Source organism: Paramisgurnus dabryanus, chromosome 3 (genome assembly GCF_030506205.2).
Source record: "Paramisgurnus dabryanus chromosome 3, PD_genome_1.1, whole genome shotgun sequence".
Taxonomy (NCBI): Eukaryota; Metazoa; Chordata; class Actinopteri; order Cypriniformes; family Cobitidae; genus Paramisgurnus; species Paramisgurnus dabryanus.
The window spans coordinates 8,059,774-8,065,773 of NC_133339.1; the positions used below are offsets into that span (position 1 = coordinate 8,059,774).

The following is a 6,000-nucleotide window of genomic DNA, read 5'->3' on the forward strand; positions in this document are numbered from 1 at the left end:
CGAGTTTTACAATTGAAAAGCAAATAATTAGATTTTTTTTTCAGTTTTACAAAAATGCTAATTTTGGTTCTTGTAATTTATTTACTTTACTTACACAGTTTTGCTGTTTCACATTAAGGCTTCTTCTGGCTGTGAATTCGCAGAGCGCGGCTTTATGCACGTGAACATCATATTCTATTCATTATGATTTGTAAATGTATGTGATTCTGGTCCTCTGGCCCAATATTTCCCCTTTCTTACTGTACTCATTTAAACTATATTAAAACGCGTAGATTATAACTGGCAAGACTGAACATCTACAAAGTTTGAAACTATAAATGTTGATTTGTGATAATGGGCTCTATCTTACACCCAGCGCAATGCAGCGCAATGCAGCGCAATGCGCGACGCAAGTGTCTTTTGCTAGTTTCCACATGCGCAATTATAATTTTCACGTTTAGCGCCGCGTTGTTTAAATAGCAAATGCATTTGCGCCCCCTTTTGCGCCCATGGGCGTTCTGGTCTGAAAACGAGGTGTGTTCAGGCGCATTGTTGGTGCGTTGCTATTTTGAGGCAACTAAAATAGACTACGCAATTGACCAACAAAAACCTGGTCAAAAGTCAATGGCGCAATATGTTTTTTTGTTATTTGAAGAGCGCATTAGTAATATGCGCCGAAACGGGACGACAACGCGGGTTTGCTTAACAGATACATGAATGCGCAGCAGCACAAAAACGCTTTTAAATATGAAAGATTTAAGGATTGAACTTAAAAGATTATTATTGAGTCTCTTGGACATAAATGAGGACTAATTATGAGACGTTAGAAGGCACATAGAGCTGCTTCACCTGCAGCCTGGTAAGTAAATAAATGCTTTGCTTTAAACAAATGCATCTGTTTTTAAATGTTTTTAAATGCTACCTCACGGATTTATTGTATATGATGACCCAGGTGAAAAAGAAATATATTTAAATAGTATTTTTGGGACATACTTAATATATTTAAAAGCTACTATACTAAATGCATATTAAATGTATTATATTGAACCCACTTCAAATATATTAAATGCATTTCAAGATATATTTAAAGTCAATTTTAATCTATTTGCATTATATTTAATATATTGAAATTGTGTTAAATTGGAACAACTTCAAATACATTTAGTGCAATTTAAGTGTACTTCTTTAAAATTAATTTGAAATGCACTTCTCATACACTTAAAAATACAGTTAGAATACATTTAAAGCTTAATTTAACTGTGCTTTAAGAACACTTTAATAGTACTTCAGCATATTAGAAATATACTAGCATTACATTAATAGAAATGTATTAGCATTACACTTCTATTTTATTATAAAGCTGTTTTTAATATTTAAAATGTTATATTAAAATCATTAAATTTTAAGACACATACACAGATTTTGAATACAGAACAATTTAATATACTTCATATTGTGTTGTGTACATTACAAAAATACCTAAAGTAAATTAATCAAGCACAGAGACATACATAATCTCTTGACCAAAGAGAAACATATAAAACAAATATCAGAGAAATGCAATTACAGAGCTACTTCTATTTTTTAAATTGTACAACATTAACATTAAATGTATTAATGAAAAGTACACTATGAATATGCAATCACTAAATATTCATAAGCAATGATTATATAATAATCATAATATAATTCTCTGCATAAAAAGTTACTGAAAAATAAATGTTTTAAGTGCAATTTAAAGACGGAGTGCACAATGTTTGAAAAACGCTTTGGAAAAGGAAATTGGGCCGACTACCAAAACACACTTGTAGCCAACCAGCAGTAAGGGGCGTGTCTACTAACTGACATCCTTGCCGGGGTTGCGTATGTGTGTGGTGGCTCTATCAAAAGAAGGTCCAGATTCTATTGGGGTAGAGGCATGTTTGTTTAGGTAATTTCAAATGTTAACATTGGCTTTCAAAAATAGTGCACTCTGCCTTTAACCAACTTAAGATAAACCTATAAAAAGCTGAACTAAAACACAAAACAGTTTAGATGTCACATGTTTAAGTGGAGGGTGACTTCTTCTTGCAATTCAGACACCGTAGTAATTGAAGACTGCTTTATCACACGGGCTGTGAAAAGGAAACAGAATATACCAATTAACCAATAATGAATGAACATTTGGATATCCATGTTTAAAATAAATTGGCATAGATATGCATGTATGGAAGTTTTGTTAACTTCTCAGTTTACCTTTTAAAGCTTGACTGTGTCCTCATCAAGCGTGTCAGTTTTATCTGTCAGAGCACTCTACAAGTGGGAATGAAGATAGGATTAGAACAGGCTCATGAAATAAAGCAACCTGTGTGTATTACAGGATATGTTTTACATTGATAATTGTGTTTTATTTGAACCTAGATCATTTTCCATTGTTTGTCTATTGTGGTCTTGCAAACTTAAGGTTCACCTCTGTTTAAGGAGATTTAAGGAAATCAGAAATGATGCCAAACAGGGCTCCAGACTGCTATCAAATGGTGGCATTTTGCCACCTAAATTTGAGAGTGTGCCACTGAATTTTACATCCGGTCGCACATGTGCGACCAGCAAATTTGACCTTTTTTTTTGTGATATGACCACTGATCTATATAAATGACTGGATTGCGCATAGAACGCTTGACGTAACTGCGTGAGGTGAAGCCAGCGCAGAGTTCGAGCCGCCATCTTGGTATACCCAACCGGCAGAGAGCGTCATTGACTTCCATTCAAAATCATGATCAAAATTTACCCCCTTTACAGCGTATCAGTTACACAAGGTTAATTTTTAGGATATGTGTCCGTTAATTATTTGTTAATTCTGGTGTTATTTGCAATGTTTATGTTTTAATCGGGCAGGATAATGGATTTATAAAAAACCGTTAAAGTGAGTGTGTCTGCTGCATTTGCTAATGACACGGGTATAAATAAAGTTTTTTTTGACATTCAGCTACACTGTGACGGTCTGCGTTATATCTCTAAATAAGTTTAGGTAACTTGTAAGTTAAGATAACATAATTACAAAACTAGCAAATTATTGCATGCACATACTGTACAAAGCATGATTATTTATTTAGATTTCAGAATGAGCACGTTTATTGTCATTAATACTAAATATGCTGCGGTCTGTCTGCTGATATGATACTGTAATAAAGATGAATGTATAATAACTGTTTAAAATGCAAAATGTACAACTTTCAGTAAATAACTATTTACATGCTTTGGACGTTTGTGTTGTAATAATGTACAGGGTAACTTCAGATATAAAAAACGAAGACGAGTAAAGTGATGTTTTATCATTAAAATCTGATAACGTCCATTGATTAAATAGAACTTTTGGGTATACCAACATGGCGGCGCGGTGGCTTCACAAGTGTGACGTCATGTGCAATCCAGTCATTTATATAGATCAGTGGATATGACACTAATCTGAAACAGCACATTGTACTTTCTGAATCTATAATTAAAGTATTTATTAGTAATACAGTCTAAATTAGTAGACATGTGAATATTTGGTTAGCATGTTGTTTTACCGTGTGTGCCCCTAAATTTTCTGGTTGCGCCCCTAAAATTTTCAGTTGGGGGCCACTGTGCGCCTAGTAAAAAAAGTTAGTCTGGTGCCCTGCCAAATGGTAAAATGATGACTAGGCCAAGTCCCTTACAGCTTTACAATAAAAAAAAAACGTTTTTTACAAGAATAATTCAAAAGGACAGAAATTAGCCACCTGGAATGGATGTGTTGCAAACGTTTTTCTTCACTCCACATTTGCCCCGATTCAAAAATGTCAATAGCAGTTGATCTGAAAAACAACAGGCAGGTAAATGATGATTAATGATTTGTTTTCGTTTTAAGATTTACTTACCCCGAGTACAATATATTAAGACAATATAATATAATCAAACCCAGCCTCGGCAGTTTTACAATCTCTCATAAAAGTATCCCTTCTTACAATGTCATTTTTGTGTCCATATGTAATTAGAAATACATTTAAAAATAAACAAAAAGACAATAAGGTTGTCAAGATTGAACTGATATAAACATTAGCCATTGAACATTACTGGAGTTATAATAACCATATGGTCATATCATGGTATTTTCAGGTAAGACAGCTCAAACATTCATTTTAAACTAACGTTAGCGTTGCAAGAGAAACATTAGAAAAACTTAAACGTGAACTTAATGTTATACAAATAGCAACAACAAACTTACCACCAAGAATAAGTCTTTCTATGCGCTATATCTTCATTTGTTCCTGTCTACTTGGGATCTGGTTGGTCATATTTATGTCGCTGTGCTAAAAAAAATAAAAGGTTTTAATGATTTCTGAAATGCTTAAGAGAAATGCCTAGCGTTAGTCAGAAAATAAAGATGTTCCCATTACCACACGCAACACAGACATAACGTTACATAAAGAAGCTGGGTTAAATGTAATGTAATGTTTTACTTATTTAATAGTTAACTAAATAAAGAAATGTGAAAATCTGTCATCACTTACCCTCGTGTTGTCTCGTTCATCTCCAAACAAAAAGCGAAATACTTTTTCCCTCAACGTCAGATCCACTAAAACTGCTCATATTTTAAATCGAGTTGTTTTATCTTAGTCCTCTGGTGAAATATGATCGCCGATTAATTAAATAAATACGTTTAATGCAGAGTCGCCATCTAATTTAACAGTTTACGTTTAATGCAAGCAACCGCATGCACCGTGAACAACTGAACTAAACTGAACAAGTTTCAAATAGCACCGTGACGTGTTACTATGACAACAACCAATCAGGTTTAGTCACGTGTGTCACGTGTGTTGTTTGAAATTAAACAAATAAGATTTTGAAATTAAACAAGTAAGATTTTAAGCAAATCTTTGAAAAAATAGCTTATTGTGCAATCGGAATGATATAATGTTGAAAGGCTTGAGGAAAGTTCAATGTTAGCTTATTACAATTAATGAATCATGTTTTGAAAAAAGTATGTTTTATCCAAATATACTAAAACTTCACTAGAAGTACATTTGTGTTTAGCATATTTCTTAAAAGTGTAATTATGCATATATTTATTACCAGCATACTTTTAGTACACTTAATATAAATACATTAAAAATATTCTTAAGTTTAGCATATTTCTTAAAAATGTAATAAAGCATATATTTATTACCAATTTACTTCTAGTACACTTAATACAAATACATTAAAAATATTCTTAAGTTTAGCATATTTCTTTAAAATGTAATTAAGTATATATTTATTACCAATGTACTTCTAGTACACTTAATATAAATACATTAAAAATATTCTTAAGTTTAGCATATTTCTTAAAAATGTAATTAAGTATATATTTATTACCAATGTACTTCTAGTACACTTAATATAAATACATTTAAAATATTCTTAAGTTTAGCATATTTCTTAAAAATGTAATTAAGTATATATTTATTACCAATGTACTTCTAGTACACTTAATATAAATACATTTAAAATATTCTTAAGTTTAGCATATTTCTTAAAAATGTACTTAAGTATATATTTATTACAAGTGTACTTCTAGTATACTTTTAAAAAATATGTTTAAATGCAATTTAACGTATTTTTAATACACTTCAAATAAGTATGTTGGAAATACAAATGTATTATAAACATACTATTTGTATTTTAAGTATATTTTTAATACATTAAATACTACGTCTTTTTGACCTGGGGACTCTGTACCTGTCACAAGGTGACGATCTTTAGGGGCGGAACCAAAGTTAAGGAAGTTTGGGTTCCGGTAAGAAGAACACGGAACTTCCGGTAACGCTGCGGGAGGGAAAATCTGCGAATTAGACACAGCTGTGCCTAGTTAACGGGAGCGGTGATGATTGGAGGACACGCTGAGCAGGCCAGTATAAAAGGACAGTTTAAATCACAGTTAGAGGCTGGTTGTTGATGTTGTATTGAAGTGCTGGGTGTACTCATCGGGTACGTTGCTGGTAGCGGTCCGGCTCTCTTTCCCAGGCTGAAGCGGTGAAGTTG

The 6,000-nt window shown here is 32.5% G+C and overlaps 1 long non-coding RNA gene across 1 annotated transcript; it reads right to left on the minus strand.

Annotated features, from left to right (window-relative positions):
- Positions 1-1,188: 1,188 nt before the first annotated feature.
- LOC135733844 (uncharacterized) lies at positions 1,189-5,126 on the minus strand. Its single transcript, XR_010527038.2, has 5 exons — positions 4,491-5,126; positions 4,205-4,289; positions 3,720-3,794; positions 2,215-2,271; positions 1,189-2,093 (listed from the first exon to the last, which is right to left on the minus strand). It is a non-coding gene; the product is annotated as an uncharacterized lncRNA (long non-coding RNA).
- Between the last annotated feature and the right edge of the window lie 874 nt (positions 5,127-6,000).